This window comes from Ranitomeya imitator, chromosome 1, assembly GCF_032444005.1.
Source record: "Ranitomeya imitator isolate aRanImi1 chromosome 1, aRanImi1.pri, whole genome shotgun sequence".
Taxonomy (NCBI): Eukaryota; Metazoa; Chordata; class Amphibia; order Anura; family Dendrobatidae; genus Ranitomeya; species Ranitomeya imitator.
In genome coordinates this window covers 1497253-1516411 of record NC_091282.1, presented here as the reverse complement: position 1 = coordinate 1516411, position 19159 = coordinate 1497253, and the positions used below count along the sequence as shown (strand labels likewise).

At 45.4% G+C, this 19159-nt stretch overlaps 1 pseudogene; it reads right to left on the bottom strand.

The window, feature by feature from the left end:
* LOC138657710 (zinc finger protein 850-like) overlaps positions 1-19159 on the bottom strand; it is a 127804-nt pseudogene that overhangs the window by 14926 nt on the left and 93719 nt on the right.

Here is a 19159-nt window from a genome sequence, read left to right as displayed (position 1 = left end):
TCTGGTGATGGGAACTGTTAATGTGTGATAGGTGAGAAGTGGAGTTTTTCCAAGAGAGAGCGGTGGGACTGTGGACAGTTCGAGGGGTGGAGCGTGGAGGCGGGGCTGGGGTGGAGCCTGGGCGGAGTCTCAAGGGGGCCCCGAAAATTTTGCCAGTATGGGGCCCCGAAATTTCTAGTGGCAGCCCTGCCTGTCACCCACGCTGCGTATTCTAAGATTAGCAATCAGAGTAAAAGGATCAGCCCCAAATTAATTTATGATTTAATTGCCTTAAGGGCGCACTAGGTAATTACAAGTAATATACAGTCAAAATATATCAAGAGTTACAGTCAGAGTAAAATATAACAATCACAATACAGGGCTTAAAGGTGTACAGCTGGAGGTCAATTTACCAGGTTGAAGGTCGCTTGTGGAAGCCGGGAGGGCGCAGCATTCCGCAGGTCCAAAACTTAGTTGTCGGGCAGCCCCCAGAAAGCGTGTGCTTGCTCCCCTCTGGCTGGCATACCCTTTTCCTTAAGATATCATCATCATCATCTTCTTCTGTGGAGTGAGTCCCCCTCTCCAAGTGTCCTTGGCTCTTAAACCTTCTATGGGTCCCTCCCCCTGCAGCTGGGTGGGCTTAGCAATCTCCACCCCTGTGCCTCTCTGCAAGATTTGTTCCAATATCTAATAAATGGGATAACTTCTCTCAGGATGATCGGATCAGTACACGGGCAGTACCAGCGCATGTGGTTTGTTCTGCCGGTCGTACTGGGATCAAACCTGGACCCATTCGGTCCCTGTGGGAGGCTAATCTCTATATCTCGGGTTTCAGACCTCCCATGGACACGGGAGTCGCACTGTTAGATGCGCAATTTCTTTAGGGCGAGGGGAATACTTTTTATGAGCCGGTACCTCGGACGATGCGTCCATAATTCACGATTCCATGTTGGAGACGGTTCGACTGGGCTGCCATAATAGATGTGTATCCTGTGGCCACTGGACATGCATGCTTTAATTAAGCCCCCAAGCATTTCCAAGCCCCCTGCTGGTGTGGCTTCCTCACTGAGCTTTGAAGTACCTTCTGCAGTCAACACTGAGCTCAGCCCATTACCATACTAATAGGAACTTTATTCATTAGAAAAGGTGGGGGCCCGGAGCACCCCTCTCTGCAGACCTGTGACCAGGAGACAAAATGGAGTCACGCCAATCTCTGTTAGTATGCCCGTCCAAGATGGCGGCTGTTCCCTCATCACAATTCTTTTTTGGGAGCTCATGAGGTCACCATGAGGACACGGCCTCCCTCCTGGACAGGATCCTCTGGGACCACTCTAAGAGGAGAGAACCTGCCGTCCTCCTATTAATAGACGAGTTACTGTTTTAATTCTTCTTTAACCCCTTCACTACCTTTGTACGTCTTGGCGATCATGCCAGCACAGGAGCTATACCCTTGCAATCGCCGCTGGGACGTCGGCTTATGGGATAGCAGAGTCCCGGCTATCAATGCCAGGAGCGGTGCCACACTGCCCCTGGCTGTTCACCCTCCAAGATGCCTAGATTAATACTGATAGCAAAATGTAGGAGTGTGGGAGAGCGAGGGGGCTCCCTCTTCCTTCCGATCGGCACCACCGTGACGTCATTGCGAGTGCCCGATGGTGACATGACAACCTCATGGTCAGCCAGTGACTGTGCCAGGAGCATGGACTAAGAGGCTTCAGTCAGTGCAGTATACAAGCGATCAGCATAATAAAAGCGCCACAAGATAAATAAAAAATGAAAAAAAACAAAATAGCTATATTTATGTAAAAATAAGAATAAAGTACAAGTGATAATTCTGCATCCAGAATGAAATGACCTATAAAACTGCCCCACTAGATAACCTCACAGATAAACAAACAAGCCGCCATACATCTCCATCAGCAGGAAATAAAAAAAGTTACAGCTCTCAAAATAAAGCAATGCAAAAATAATTATTTTTTTCTATAAAAGTTTTTATTGTGTGAAAGCGCCAAAACATAAAAAAATATATAAATGAGGTATCGCTCTAATCGTACGGACCTAAAGAATAAAGATGCCTCATCAATTTTACCACACGGTGAATGGCATAAAAAAATTGCTGAGTAGCTGGTGTTTGTTCATTCTGCCTCTGAAAAACTGTAATAGAAAGTCAACGTCATGTGCCAACGTCAACTCGTCACGTAAAAAAATAAGCCATCACATTACTATGTGGGGCGAAAAATGGAAAAATTATAGCTCTCAAAATATGGTGATGCAAAAACTTTATTTTGCAATAAAAGCGTCTTTTAGTGTGTGACAGAAGCCAAACATAAAAACATCGCAGTAAGGCTCGGCGCACATTTATCCTGCGCTCTGCACTGAGCACTTACGCCGGGGCTTCTGTGTAAATCTCTGAAATTTGCGATTCAGACAGAACCTCCGGCGGAAGATTCCCTATAATGAGGCAGATAGAGGCAGAGTGGACATCATGTGGCTTATCCGGCGGTGTCTATCTTTTTCGACAGAGTAAATCTGCTGCCTCATTATAGCGAATGGACCTGTCCATCGTGTCACCTGAATTACGTCTCTCGGAGATTTAGATGGAAACCCCAAAGTGTCAAGTGCAGGATAAATGAGATCCAAAATGGGCCCAACAAAAGCTTCTACTCAATCCACTCAGGTGTGTCATCTCTCAATGGAAATATAGGGGGCTTCCACATACTGATAGTACAAAGGTTCTGCAAAAGCACTTTGGCTTCTCGTCCCCAAAAAGAAATTCAGCAAATTCTGCACTCCAAAACTCAAATGCCCCCCAGTGTGCATAAACCACATTTAGTGCCCACATGTTTGGCATTTCTGTTGCGATGAGAGCCTGCCTATCTTATGGGTGCATATCTCCAGAAGCACGGGATGGGCATAATATTCTGGTCACTACAACGTATTGGTCATTACTACGGCAGTTTACAATTCTCACTCAACAACATTGTGAAGAAACCAGATTTTATCTTAATTTCCCAGACAACCATGTTTTTTGCAAACCAAAAGAACTGGCTTTTTATCTGTATATTGGCTTGTGAATTTAAGTGTTATGTCTGGTGGGTCAAGAAGACAGACTTGCCCACTGATATACTATCTAACATACTGTGTAAGTCTGTAATAGTGACTGTACATAGGGTGTGTTAAGGTACCTTCACACTGAACAACTTTCCAACGAGAACGACAGCGATCCGTGACGTTGCAGCGTCCTGGATAGCGATCTCGTTGTGTTTGATACGCAGCAGCAATTCGGATCCTGCTGTGACATCGCTGGTCATCGCTGAAAGTCCGAAACTTTATTTGGTCATCAGGTCGGCATGTATCGTCGTGTTTGACAGCAAAAGCAACGACGCCCGCAATGTTTTTACATGGAGCGAGAACGATAAGTGAGTCGCCGTTACGTCACTGGATCGCTCCTGCATCGTTCTGGAGTTGCTGTGTTTGACGTCTCTACAGCGACCTAACAGCGACGCTGCAGCGATCTAGTTTCGGTCGGCTCGTTGTCTATATCGCTGCAGCGTCGCTTAGTGTGACGGTACCTTAAGGCTTTGTTTATTGATGTGTGCTTATATGCTAATAGTGCTACTTAATCCCAACACCATTGTTTACCTTATCTTGATGATGGACTGAAGGACCCTGGGTAATTTTAACAATAGCTTACATTCCTTGGGTATAAATTGACTCAGAGATCACATTCTGGGGGGACTGAAGTACATAGAGCTACCAGCCGGACATTCTGTAAACCACCCAACAGACAAGAAGAAAGGACTGCAGCCAATTCATCATGGCACCATCACGAGGGACACTGATCTAGGATTCCATAGGACACAACCTAGGAGTTTTCGGCTCCGGTTAGAAGGACATAGATCTGACCCAGTGACCATCTCTGAACCATGGATATGTTTGGAGAAAGCCAGGGTTGGGACCCGCTGGTCGCCTGGTTCCATGGAGATGGTCAGATAAGCCAGGTGGTGACTCTCGTGTCAAGTGGCTTTGCACCCTGTATGGACTCTATGGACAGTTCTTGGTCATCTCCCTATGCTTGTCGCTACCTCTTCTCTGTTTGTGCATCCACAGATGAAGTAGCGACCCTGGGAGCTCTGACATGTCATACTGGTAATACATGGAGACCCAGTGATCTTTTATATGCGCCCATGTAATCAAGCAATTCCAGCCATGGTAGGATTGTTCTGTTTGCTATTGTGTGCTGTGGTTCAATAAAGTATTGCCACACTGTTTTACCGTAACCCTGTATTGTCTGTGTAGTGTTTTGCCCACGGGGAGATAGAGCAGGCGTTCAGTGGTATGAGGCGTGGTCCATGCAGTCTTCCTAAAGACAGCCGGGCCAGCGGACGAGAGCACCCACTGACCCCGTTTCTTCAAACATCAACTGCTGCCTGTTTCTGGAAAAGACCCATGGAGTCAAAATCATCACTACAGCTGTAGATAAATTCTCAAAGGGGTATAATTTGCAAAATTTGGTCACTCGAGGGGAATTCTGCTGTTCTAACACATAGGGGCTCTGTATATGGAATCCGCAAACTATTCTAGGAAAATCTGCACTCCAGGAGGCAAATAGCGCTCCGGAATCTCACCATATGGCTAAAAAGTACTGTACAGCCAAATATGAGGTATTGCCACATTCAGCAAAAATTGTGTGACACATTTTGGTGCCATTTTTATCCATTTTACCTTGTGAAAATGTAAAATCTGGGGCCAAAATAATTATGTTTTCATCACCGCCCAAAGGTATAAAATTCTGTGACACACCTGTGGTGTGCCCCCCTACATGAGTTCATTGAGAGGTGTAGTTTGTGAAATGGGGTCACTGATGGGGGGGTTCTGCTGTTCTGGCACCTCAGGAGATCTTCCAGTGGGTCATGGCACACTCAAACCATAACAGTAAAATCTGAACTCCAATATGGCGCATCTTCCTTTCCGAGCTTTGCACTGTGCCTCAAAAGTAGTTATTGACCACATATGGTGTATTGGTGTTCTGAGAAGAAATTCCACCGTTCATTTTCTCCTATTCACCATTTTAAACATTGAAAACTTGGGGCCAAAGCAACATTTTAGTGGAAAAAAATGGTAATTTTCCATTGACTCAGCTAATGTTCTACATTTCTGTGAATCGCCTGAGGGCTAAAAATGCTCACTACACCCCTAGATTAATTCCTCAGGAGGTGTAGTTTCCAGAATCAGGACACTTGTGGTGGTTTCTGCTGTCTTGGCATATCAGGGGTTCTACAACCGTGACTGTTGTGGATTCTGTTTTTGGGCTCCCTCTGGTGGTTACAGATGGTACTGGGTGACTTGTGTTCTCTGCGGTCTCTGGTGTCCACCTGTTCTATCAGGATATGGGAGTTTCCTATTTAACCTGGCTTTCTTGTCATTTCCTCGCCGGCGATCAATGTAATCAGTGTGTCTTGTTACCTCTGCTTCCCGCTTCTGTAATCTTCAGGACAAGCTAAGTTTTTTATTTTCCTGTTCCACGTTTTGCTTTATTTTTGTTTTAGTCCAGCTTGCAGTTATGTGATTCCTTGTTGCTGGTTGCTCTAGTGGGCTGATATTACTCCTCATGTTCCATGAGTTGGCACATGAGTTCAGGTAATTTCAGGATGGTTTTTTGTAGGGTTTTTCGCTGACCGCGCAGTTCACTTTTGTATCCTCTGCTATCTAATTTTAGCGGACCTCATTTTGCTGAATCTGTTTTCATTACTATGTATGTGCTTTCCTCTCATTTCACCGTCATTACATGTGGGGGGCTGCTATTTCTGTGGGGTGTTTCTCTGGAGGCAAGAGAGGTCTTTGTTTCTTCTAATAGGGGAAGCTAGTCCTTCGGCTGGCGCGAGACGTCTAGTGTTGTGAATTAGGTTCAGGATCGCGGTCAGCTCAGTTTCCATCACCCTAGAGCTTGTTCTGTTTTTTGTGTGCTTGTCCTTTTGTGATCCCCTGCCATTGGGATCATGACAGTATCGCCGGCCCAAAAGTGGTAATCGTATTGGCTGAAGTAGGAGGAAAAGTAGTCTGAGGAAGTTTTTTTTTTTTTTTTCCTTCCCTCAGAGTTTGCTGCCTAGCCTTAATTGCAGCCTGGCTGCGTCTTACCTCCTCTTAATCCTTGAATGGCTCTGACCTCAGCTGTTTATCATGGACGTCCAGAGTTTGGCTTCCAGCCTGAATAATCTTGCTGCTAAGGTTCAAAATATACAAGATTTTGTTGTACATGCTCCTATGTCTGAACCTAGAATTCCTATCCCAGAGTTTTTTTCTGGAGATAGATCTAGTTTTCTGAATTTTAGGAACAATTGCAAGTTGTTTCTTTCTTTGAAATCTCGCTCCTCTGGAGACCCTGCTCAACAAGTCAAAATTGTAATATCTTTCCTGCGGGGTGACCCTCAGAATTGGGCATTTGCATTGGCACCAGGGGATCCTGCGTTGCTCAATGTGGATGCGTTTTTTCTGGCATTGGGTTTGCTCTATGAGGAACCTAACCTAGAGATTCAGGCTGAAAAAGCTTTATTGGCTCTCTCTCAGGGGCAAGATGAAGCAGAAATATATTGTCAGAAATTTCGGAAATGGTCGGTGCTTACTCAGTGGAATGAGTGCGCTCTGGCTGCAAAATTCAGAGATGGCCTTTCTGAGGCCATTAAAGATGTTATGGTGGGGTTTCCGGCGCCTACAGGTCTGAATGAGTCCATGACTATGGCTATTCAGATTGATCGGCGTTTACGGGAGCGCAAACCTGTGCACCATTTGGCGGTGTCTTCTGAACAGGCACCTGAGACAATGCAATGTGATAGAATTCAGTCCAGAAGTGAACGGCAAAACTATAGGCGGAAAAATGGGTTGTGTTTTTATTGTGGTGATTCAGCTCATGTTATATCAGCATGCTCTAAACGCACAAAAAAGGTTGATAAGTCTTGCCATTAGTACTTTACAATCTAAGTTCATTCTGTCTGTGACTCTGATTTGTTCATTATCAGCCATTTCCGTCGATGCCTATGTGGATTCAGGCGCTGCCCTGAGTCTTATGGATTGGTCATTTGCCAACCGCTGTGGGTTTAGTCTGGAGCCTCTGGAAGTCCCTATTCCTTTGAAAGGAATTGACTCTACACCTTTGGCTATGAATAAACCTCAGTACTGGACACACGTGACCATGCGTATGACTCCCGTTCATCAGGAGGTGATTCGCTTCCTGGTACTGTATAATTTACATGATGTCTTAGTGCTTGGTCTGCCATGGTTACAAACTCATAATTCAGTCTTGGACTGGAAGGCGATGTCTGTGTTAAGCTGGGGATGTCAGGGGGTTCATGATGATGCACCTCCGATTTCTATCGCTTCATCTACTCCTTCTGAGGTTCCTGTATTTTTGTCTGATTATCGGGAGGTTTTTGAGGAGCCTAAGCTCAATTCGCTTCCTCCTCACAGGGATTGCGATTGTGCTATAGATTTGATTCCTGGCAGTAAATTTCCTAAAGGTCGTTTGTTCAATCTGTCAGTGCCAGAGCATACTGCTATGCGGGATTATGTTAAGGAGTCCTTGGAAAAGGGACATATCCGTCCATCATCATCTCCTTTGGGAGCAGGTTTTTTTTTCGTGGCCAAAAAAGATGGTTCCTTGAGGCCTTGTATAGATTACCGTCTTTTGAATAAGATTACGGTCAAATATCAGTATCCTTTGCCATTGTTGACTGATTTGTTCGCTCGCATTAAGGGGGCTAAATGGTTCACTAAGATTGATCTTCGGGGTGCGTATAATCTTGTGCGGATTAAGCAGGGTGATGAGTGGAAAACCGCATTTAATACGCCTGAGGGTCATTTTGAGTATTTGGTGATGCCTTTTGGACTTTCTAATGCTCCTTCTGTCTTCCAGTCCTTTATGCACAATATTTTCCGTGAATATCTGGATAAATTTATGATTGTGTATTTGGATGATGTTTTGGTTTTTTCTGATGACTGGGAGTCCCATGTTCAGCAGGTCAGGAAGGTGTTTCAGGTCCTGCGGGCCAATTCTTTGTTTGTAAAAGGTTCAAAGTGTCTCTTTGGAGTCCAGAAGATTTCTTTTTTGGGGTATATTTTTTCCCCTTCTACTATTGAGATGGATCCCGTCAAGGTTCAAGCTATTTGTGACTGGACGCAGCCTACATCTCTTAAGAGTCTACAGAAGTTCTTGGGCTTTGCTAATTTTTATCGTCGTTTCATAACTAATTTTTCTAGTGTTGTTAAGCCTTTGACGGATCTGACTAAGAAGGGTGCTGATGTTGCTGATTGGTCTCCTGCGGCTGTGGAGGCCTTTCAGGAACTTAAGCGCCGGTTTTCTTCTGCTCCTGTGTTGCGTCAGCCAGATACATCGCTTCCTTTTCAGGTTGAGGTTGATGCTTCTGAGATTGGAGCGGGGGCGGTTTTGTCACAGAGAAGCTCCGATTGCTCGGTGATGAAGCCATGTGCGTTCTTTTCTAGAAAGTTTTCGCCCACTGAGCGGAATTATGATGTTGGTAATCGGGAGCTTTTGGCCATGAAGTGGGCATTTGAGGAGTGGCGTCATTGGCTTGAGGGTGCTAGACATCGTGTGGTGGTCTTGACTGATCACAAAAATCTGATTTACCTTGAGTCTGCCAAGCGTCTGAATCCTAGACAGGCTCGTTGGTCACTGTTTTTCTCCCGTTTCGATTTTGTGGTTTCATACCTGCCAGGTTCAAAGAATGTGAAGGCGGATGCTCTTTCTAGGAGTTTTGTGCCTGATTCCCCTGGATATTCTGAGCCCACTGGTATCCTTAGGGATGGGGTGATTTTGTCGGCTGTCTTCCCAGACTTGCGACGTGCTTTGCAGGAGTTTCAGGCGGATAATCCTGATCGTTGTCCGCCTGAAAGACTGTTTGTTCCGGATAATTGGACCAGTAGAGTCATCTCCGAGGTCCATTCTTCTGCGTTGGCAGGTCATCCTGGAATATTTGGTACTAGAGACTTGGTGGCCAGGTCTTTTTGGTGGCCTTCCTTGTCGAGGGATGTGCGTTCTTTTGTGCAGTCTTGTGAAGTTTGCGCTCGGGCTAAGCCTTGCTGTTCTCGGGCCAGTGGATTGTTGTCACCTTTGCCTATCCCGAAGAGGCCTTGGACGCACATTTCCATGGACTTTATTTCGGATCTCCCTGTCTCTCAAAAAATGTCCGTCATCTGGGTTGTGTGTGACCGCTTTTCTAAGATGGTTCATCTGGTCCCCTTGCCTAAGTTACCTTCCTCCTCTGAGTTGGTCCCTCTGTTTTTTCAGAACGTGGTTCGTTTGCATGGGATTCCGGAGAACATTGTTTCTGACAGGGGATCCCAGTTTGTGTCTAGATTTTGGCGGACGTTCTGTGCTAAGATGGGCATTGATTTGTCCTTTTCGTCTGCATTCCATCCTCAGACGAATGGCCAGACGGAACGAACTAATCAGACCTTGGAAACTTATTTAAGGTGTTTTGTTTCTGCTGATCAAGATGACTGGGTTACCTTTTTGCCGCTTGCCGAATTTGCCCTTAATAATCGGGCTAGTTCTGCTACCTTGGTTTCTCCTTTCTTTTGTAATTCGGGGTTTCATCCTCGTTTTTCCTCTGGTCAGGTGGAGCCTTCTGATTGTCCTGGAGTGGACATGGTGGTGGATAGGTTGCACCAGATTTGGAGTCATGTGGTGGACAATTTGAAGTTGTCCCAGGAGAGGGCTCAGCAGTTTGCTAATCGCCGTCGCCGCGTGGGTCCTCGACTTCGTGTTGGGGACTTGGTGTGGTTGTCTTCTCGTTTTGTTCCTATGAAGGTCTCTTCTCCTAAGTTCAAGCCTCGGTTTATCGGTCCCTATAGGATCTTGGAAATTCTTAACCCTGTGTCGTTTCGTTTGGATCTCCCGGCATCGTTTGCTATTCATAATGTGTTCCATCGGTCGTTGTTGCGGAAGTATGAGGTACCTGTTGTTCCTTCGCTTGAGCCTCCTGCTCCGGTGCTGGTGGAGGGAGAATTGGAGTATGTTCTGGAGAAGATCTTGGATTCTCGTGTTTCCAGATGGAAACTTCTGTATTTGGTCAAGTGGAAGGGTTATGGTCAGGAGGATAATTCTTGGGTGGTTGCCTCTGATCTTCATGCTGCTGATTTGGTCCGTGCATTTCATAGGGCTCATCCTGGTCGCCCTGGTGGTTCTCGTGAGGGTTCGGTGACCCCTCCTCAAGGGGGGGGTACTGTTGTGGATTCTGTTTTTGGGCTCCCTCTGGTGGTTACAGATGGTACTGGGTGACTTGTGTTCTCTGCGGTCTCTGGTGTCCACCTGTTCTATCAGGATATGGGAGTTTCCTATTTAACCTGGCTTTCTTGTCATTTCCTCGCCGGCGATCAATGTAATCAGTGTGTCTTGTTACCTCTGCTTCCCGCTTCTGTAATCTTCAGGACAAGCTAAGTTTTTGATTTTCCTGTTCCACATTTTGCTTTATTTTTGTTTTAGTCCAGCTTGCAGTTATGTGATTCCTTGTTGCTGGTTGCTCTAGTGGGCTGATATTACTCCTCATGTTTCATGAGTTGGCACATGAGTTCAGGTAATTTCAGGATGGTTTTTTGTAGGGTTTTTCGCTGACCGCGCAGTTCACTTTTGTATCCTCTGCTATCTAGTTTTAGCGGACCTCATTTTGCTGAATCTGTTTTCATTACTATGTATGTGCTTTCCTCTCATTTCACCGTCATTACATGTGGGGGGCTGCTATTTCTGTGGGGTGTTTCTCTGGAGGCAAGAGAGGTCTTTGTTTCTTCTAATAGGGGAAGCTAGTCCTTCGGCTGGCGCGAGACGTCTAGTGTTGTGAATTAGGTTCAGGATCGCGGTCAGCTCAGTTTCCATCACCCTAGAGCTTGTTCTGTTTTTTGTGTGCTTGTCCTTTTGTGATCCCCTGCCATTGGGATCATGACAGTATCGCCGGCCCAAAAGTGGTAATCGTATTGGCTGAAGTAGGAGGAAAAGTAGTCTGAGGAAGTTTTTTTTTTTTTTTTCCTTCCCTCAGAGTTTGCTGCCTAGCCTTAATTGCAGCCTGGCTGCGTCTTACCTCCTCTTAATCCTTGAATGGCTCTGACCTCAGCTGTTTATCATGGACGTCCAGAGTTTGGCTTCCAGCCTGAATAATCTTGCTGCTAAGGTTCAAAATATACAAGATTTTGTTGTACATGCTCCTATGTCTGAACCTAGAATTCCTATCCCAGAGTTTTTTTCTGGAGATAGATCTAGTTTTCTGAATTTTAGGAACAATTGCAAGTTGTTTCTTTCTTTGAAATCTCGCTCCTCTGGAGACCCTGCTCAACAAGTCAAAATTGTAATATCTTTCCTGCGGGGTGACCCTCAGAATTGGGCATTTGCATTGGCACCAGGGGATCCTGCGTTGCTCAATGTGGATGCGTTTTTTCTGGCATTGGGTTTGCTCTATGAGGAACCTAACCTAGAGATTCAGGCTGAAAAAGCTTTATTGGCTCTCTCTCAGGGGCAAGATGAAGCAGAAATATATTGTCAGAAATTTCGGAAATGGTCGGTGCTTACTCAGTGGAATGAGTGCGCTCTGGCTGCAAAATTCAGAGATGGCCTTTCTGAGGCCATTAAAGATGTTATGGTGGGGTTTCCGGCGCCTACAGGTCTGAATGAGTCCATGACTATGGCTATTCAGATTGATCGGCGTTTACGGGAGCGCAAACCTGTGCACCATTTGGCGGTGTCTTCTGAACAGGCACCTGAGACAATGCAATGTGATAGAATTCAGTCCAGAAGTGAACGGCAAAACTATAGGCGGAAAAATGGGTTGTGTTTTTATTGTGGTGATTCAGCTCATGTTATATCAGCATGCTCTAAACGCACAAAAAAGGTTGATAAGTCTTGCCATTAGTACTTTACAATCTAAGTTCATTCTGTCTGTGACTCTGATTTGTTCATTATCAGCCATTTCCGTCGATGCCTATGTGGATTCAGGCGCTGCCCTGAGTCTTATGGATTGGTCATTTGCCAACCGCTGTGGGTTTAGTCTGGAGCCTCTGGAAGTCCCTATTCCTTTGAAAGGAATTGACTCTACACCTTTGGCTATGAATAAACCTCAGTACTGGACACACGTGACCATGCGTATGACTCCCGTTCATCAGGAGGTGATTCGCTTCCTGGTACTGTATAATTTACATGATGTCTTAGTGCTTGGTCTGCCATGGTTACAAACTCATAATTCAGTCTTGGACTGGAAGGCGATGTCTGTGTTAAGCTGGGGATGTCAGGGGGTTCATGATGATGCACCTCCGATTTCTATCGCTTCATCTACTCCTTCTGAGGTTCCTGTATTTTTGTCTGATTATCGGGAGGTTTTTGAGGAGCCTAAGCTCAATTCGCTTCCTCCTCACAGGGATTGCGATTGTGCTATAGATTTGATTCCTGGCAGTAAATTTCCTAAAGGTCGTTTGTTCAATCTGTCAGTGCCAGAGCATACTGCTATGCGGGATTATGTTAAGGAGTCCTTGGAAAAGGGACATATCCGTCCATCATCATCTCCTTTGGGAGCAGGTTTTTTTTTCGTGGCCAAAAAAGATGGTTCCTTGAGGCCTTGTATAGATTACCGTCTTTTGAATAAGATTACGGTCAAATATCAGTATCCTTTGCCATTGTTGACTGATTTGTTCGCTCGCATTAAGGGGGCTAAATGGTTCACTAAGATTGATCTTCGGGGTGCGTATAATCTTGTGCGGATTAAGCAGGGTGATGAGTGGAAAACCGCATTTAATACGCCTGAGGGTCATTTTGAGTATTTGGTGATGCCTTTTGGACTTTCTAATGCTCCTTCTGTCTTCCAGTCCTTTATGCACAATATTTTCCGTGAATATCTGGATAAATTTATGATTGTGTATTTGGATGATGTTTTGGTTTTTTCTGATGACTGGGAGTCCCATGTTCAGCAGGTCAGGAAGGTGTTTCAGGTCCTGCGGGCCAATTCTTTGTTTGTAAAAGGTTCAAAGTGTCTCTTTGGAGTCCAGAAGATTTCTTTTTTGGGGTATATTTTTTCCCCTTCTACTATTGAGATGGATCCCGTCAAGGTTCAAGCTATTTGTGACTGGACGCAGCCTACATCTCTTAAGAGTCTACAGAAGTTCTTGGGCTTTGCTAATTTTTATCGTCGTTTCATAACTAATTTTTCTAGTGTTGTTAAGCCTTTGACGGATCTGACTAAGAAGGGTGCTGATGTTGCTGATTGGTCTCCTGCGGCTGTGGAGGCCTTTCAGGAACTTAAGCGCCGGTCTTCTTCTGCTCCTGTGTTGCGTCAGCCAGATACATCGCTTCCTTTTCAGGTTGAGGTTGATGCTTCTGAGATTGGAGCGGGGGCGGTTTTGTCACAGAGAAGCTCCGATTGCTCGGTGATGAAGCCATGTGCGTTCTTTTCTAGAAAGTTTTCGCCCACTGAGCGGAATTATGATGTTGGTAATCGGGAGCTTTTGGCCATGAAGTGGGCATTTGAGGAGTGGCGTCATTGGCTTGAGGGTGCTAGACATCGTGTGGTGGTCTTGACTGATCACAAAAATCTGATTTACCTTGAGTCTGCCAAGCGTCTGAATCCTAGACAGGCTCGTTGGTCACTGTTTTTCTCCCGTTTCGATTTTGTGGTTTCATACCTGCCAGGTTCAAAGAATGTGAAGGCGGATGCTCTTTCTAGGAGTTTTGTGCCTGATTCCCCTGGATATTCTGAGCCCACTGGTATCCTTAGGGATGGGGTGATTTTGTCGGCTGTCTTCCCAGACTTGCGACGTGCTTTGCAGGAGTTTCAGGCGGATAATCCTGATCGTTGTCCGCCTGAAAGACTGTTTGTTCCGGATAATTGGACCAGTAGAGTCATCTCCGAGGTCCATTCTTCTGCGTTGGCAGGTCATCCTGGAATATTTGGTACTAGAGACTTGGTGGCCAGGTCTTTTTGGTGGCCTTCCTTGTCGAGGGATGTGCGTTCTTTTGTGCAGTCTTGTGAAGTTTGCGCTCGGGCTAAGCCTTGCTGTTCTCGGGCCAGTGGATTGTTGTCACCTTTGCCTATCCCGAAGAGGCCTTGGACGCACATTTCCATGGACTTTATTTCGGATCTCCCTGTCTCTCAAAAAATGTCCGTCATCTGGGTTGTGTGTGACCGCTTTTCTAAGATGGTTCATCTGGTCCCCTTGCCTAAGTTACCTTCCTCCTCTGAGTTGGTCCCTCTGTTTTTTCAGAACGTGGTTCGTTTGCATGGGATTCCGGAGAACATTGTTTCTGACAGGGGATCCCAGTTTGTGTCTAGATTTTGGCGGACGTTCTGTGCTAAGATGGGCATTGATTTGTCCTTTTCGTCTGCATTCCATCCTCAGACGAATGGCCAGACGGAACGAACTAATCAGACCTTGGAAACTTATTTAAGGTGTTTTGTTTCTGCTGATCAAGATGACTGGGTTACCTTTTTGCCGCTTGCCGAATTTGCCCTTAATAATCGGGCTAGTTCTGCTACCTTGGTTTCTCCTTTCTTTTGTAATTCGGGGTTTCATCCTCGTTTTTCCTCTGGTCAGGTGGAGCCTTCTGATTGTCCTGGAGTGGACATGGTGGTGGATAGGTTGCACCAGATTTGGAGTCATGTGGTGGACAATTTGAAGTTGTCCCAGGAGAGGGCTCAGCAGTTTGCTAATCGCCGTCGCCGCGTGGGTCCTCGACTTCGTGTTGGGGACTTGGTGTGGTTGTCTTCTCGTTTTGTTCCTATGAAGGTCTCTTCTCCTAAGTTCAAGCCTCGGTTTATCGGTCCCTATAGGATCTTGGAAATTCTTAACCCTGTGTCGTTTCGTTTGGATCTCCCGGCATCGTTTGCTATTCATAATGTGTTCCATCGGTCGTTGTTGCGGAAGTATGAGGTACCTGTTGTTCCTTCGCTTGAGCCTCCTGCTCCGGTGCTGGTGGAGGGAGAATTGGAGTATGTTCTGGAGAAGATCTTGGATTCTCGTGTTTCCAGATGGAAACTTCTGTATTTGGTCAAGTGGAAGGGTTATGGTCAGGAGGATAATTCTTGGGTGGTTGCCTCTGATCTTCATGCTGCTGATTTGGTCCGTGCATTTCATAGGGCTCATCCTGGTCGCCCTGGTGGTTCTCGTGAGGGTTCGGTGACCCCTCCTCAAGGGGGGGGTACTGTTGTGGATTCTGTTTTTGGGCTCCCTCTGGTGGTTACAGATGGTACTGGGTGACTTGTGTTCTCTGCGGTCTCTGGTGTCCACCTGTTCTATCAGGATATGGGAGTTTCCTATTTAACCTGGCTTTCTTGTCATTTCCTCGCCGGCGATCAATGTAATCAGTGTGTCTTGTTACCTCTGCTTCCCGCTTCTGTAATCTTCAGGACAAGCTAAGTTTTTGATTTTCCTGTTCCACATTTTGCTTTATTTTTGTTTTAGTCCAGCTTGCAGTTATGTGATTCCTTGTTGCTGGTTGCTCTAGTGGGCTGATATTACTCCTCATGTTTCATGAGTTGGCACATGAGTTCAGGTAATTTCAGGATGGTTTTTTGTAGGGTTTTTCGCTGACCGCGCAGTTCACTTTTGTATCCTCTGCTATCTAGTTTTAGCGGACCTCATTTTGCTGAATCTGTTTTCATTACTATGTATGTGCTTTCCTCTCATTTCACCGTCATTACATGTGGGGGGCTGCTATTTCTGTGGGGTGTTTCTCTGGAGGCAAGAGAGGTCTTTGTTTCTTCTAATAGGGGAAGCTAGTCCTTCGGCTGGCGCGAGACGTCTAGAATCATCGTAGGCACGTTCCCCGGCTACTGCTAGTGTTGTGAATTAGGTTCAGGATCGCGGTCAGCTCAGTTTCCATCACCCTAGAGCTTGTTCTGTTTTTTGTGTGCTTGTCCTTTTGTGATCCCCTGCCATTGGGATCATGACACGTGACATCGCATCACCAATCTCTCTCAAAATAACACTCCATAATTCAGTTGGCGTTCCTTCCTTCCCGAGCCTTGCCATGCATGCAAACAGTAGTTTTCCACCACATAAAGGATATCGGCGAATACAGGAGAAATTGCAAAACAAATTTTGGGGTCCACGGTCTCCTGTTTTAACTTATGAAAATTCAGAATTTGGATCTAACACAACATGTTTGTGGGAATTTTTTTTTATATTTTCACAGATCAAAAGTTATAAACTTCTGAACTATGAGTTCAAGGTACATGCCACACTTCTACATATATTCCTGGAGGGATGTAGCTTCCAAAATGGAGTCACTTGTGGTTTGTTTCACTGTTTAGGTACATAAGGGGCCCTGCAAACACGACATGGGGTGCGCCATCTATTACACCCAATTTTACGTTCCAAAAGTCAAATGGTGTTCCTTCCTTCCCGAGCTCTGCCGTGCGCCCAAACAGTAGTTTTCTACTACATATGGGGTATCGACGTACTCAGGAAAAACTGCGCTACAAATTGTATTGTCAATTTGTGTAAAATTTGAGGCTAAAGAAATATTTTTGTGTGGAAAAGTAAAATCTTCATGTTTTCCCCCCCACATTTCTTTAATTCCTGTGAAGCTACTAAAGGGTTAATAAACTTCTTTTATGTGGTTTTGAGCACTTTGAGGAGTGCAGTTATTTAAATGGTGTAAATTTTGTGTATTTTCTGTCACATGGGCCCCTCAAAGTCACTTCAAATGGGATTTGGCCCCTAAAAAAATGGTTTTGTAAATTTTGTTGGAAAAAATGAGGAATTGCTGTTAACATTTTAACCATTTCAACTTCCTAACAAAAAAAAACGTTTAAAAAAATAAAGTAAAGTAGACATATGGTAAGTAACATATAGCCATAAAAATTCAAAGATGCAAAAAATAATGACCAAAATTACCCTCGAACATGAAGTACAATGTGTCACAAAAACAGACTCTGAATCACTGGGATACGTTGAAGCGTTCCAGAGTTATCTCATAAAGTGACACTGGTCAGAATTGTAAAATTTAACATGACCATGAAGGTGAAAATAGACTCGATGAGTGAAAGAGTTAAAGAGAAAACTCTCAACATCCACCTTGATATAAACATTGGGATTTTTGCCCATTTCTCAAGGCAAAACTTCTCCAGTTCCTTCAAGTTAGATGGTTTCCTCTGGTGAACAGCGATCTTCAAGTCTGAACACAGATTCACCTTGGATTAAGGTCTGGACTGACTCAGCCGCTCCAGAAAATTTACACCGGAGTGTTGCTTTAGCAGCACGCTTTGGGTCATTTCCTCGTTGGAAGGTGAACCTTCATCCCAGTATCAAATCACTGACAGACTGAAACAGGTTTTGCTCAAGAATATTATCCCTGCATTTCACACCATTCATCTTTCCCTCGACTCAGACCATTTTTCCTGTCCCTGCTGCCAAAAATCATCCCCACAGCATTATGCTGCCACCACCATATTTCACTGTGGGCATGGTGTTCTTGGGGTGATGAGCTGTGTTGGTTTGGCACCAGACATAGGGTTTACCTTGGTGTCCAAAAAGTTAAATTTTGGTCTCATCTGACCACAGCACCTTCCTCCTTACAATTGGGGAGTCTCCCACATGTCTTTAGGCAAACTCAAAACGAGCCTTACAATTTTTGTGTGTAAGTCAAGGCTTTTTCCATAAAGGCCACCTCTATGGAGTGTGCGGCTTATTGTGGTCGTATGGACAGATACTTCTTCAGTCTCTGTTGGGAACTCTGCAGCTCCTTCAGGGTTACCTTTGGTCTCTGTGCTGCCTCTCTGATTAATGCCCTCTTTGCACAGGCTGAGAGTTTTGACGTGCGCCCAGGTTTGTTGTGGAACCATGTTCTTTCAATTTGATGATAATGGATTTGAAGGTGCTTTGGAGGATCATCAGAGATTGGGGGATTTTTTTTTTCTTCTTATAACTGAACCCTGACTTGCACTTTGTCCCTGACATGTTTGGAGATTTTGTCTTCATGGTGTTTGGTTAGTGGTGCCGCCTTCTCCCTCTGCTCACCCCACGGCCTCTTCCTGCCTGTTGTGGTCCTGCTGCTCCTGCCACCTCTGCACTGCTGTCCTTGCTCTGCATGGCACCTCGCCAGGTTGGATCAGTGTCTTCACCGTGCACAGAATCGTCTTTCACTTCCGCAGTCTGGTATGCCTCCTGACTTTTTTGGAGACTTTGTCTTCATGGTGTTGTTTGGTTAGTGGTGACGCCTTCTCCCTCTGCTCACCCCACGGCCTCTTCCTGCCTGTTGTGGTCCTGCTGCTCCTGCCACCTCTGCACTGCTGTCCTCGCTCTGCATGGAACCTTGCCGTCATTCACTTCCGCAGTCTGGTACGCCTCCTGACTTGTTGACTTAACATCACTTGTTGGCAACTGTGTCTCACGATCATCGTCCGCTTGAGAAACTAATTGCTGATCCCCACCGTAGTTTTCTTCTGACCGTCACTGCTCAGATATTTTGGCATGAATAAATACGATCTCACGTCCCTCTTGAAATGTGCAGGGCGAGAGGCCAGAATCAATAACTGGAAATATAAAGACTCGCTCCTCAAGTGTCCAAGTGTGGGATCACTTGTCTCCTGGGACTCATGAATGAGCATGTTTGTTGTGCTCCCACCTGCAAACTGTACGGTGTTATTTTTTATAAATAAAATATGTAGCCCTGAAAATGAATTTAACGCTAGAGCCACCTGCTGACTCTCCAAAATGTATGACTAAGTGCCACCTGATGGCGCTCAAAAAACTATGAGTGAGTGCTGCCTGACGGCCCTTCAAAATGTGTAATTGAGGGCACTCAAAAAAATGTGGAGCGAGGGCCGCATGATAACGCTGCTGATATGGTGTAGGAGGAGAACAAGAAAAATAAAAAAAAACATGAACTGTATAATCATTTTAGGGTGGAAACGGTGCATAGGAATACAGATCCGCCTATTAGTTATCATGACCCCGGCAGCAATAAACCCCCCGGAATAATCTTAAGCAGGGAGGGAGAAGTGACTGCGGCCTGCAAGCCTTAGATCTGAACCAACTCCGAGAAAAATAAAGATGGCATCATACAATGGGAGAAAGACCCAAATGTAACTCCTGTGTGAATAACTGGACAAGGACTGGTGGTGTTCAGTCCCCAGGATGGAGAACTTTCCCCCACATGGAGATTCATTGGCAAAGGTCTCCAAGGAGATAA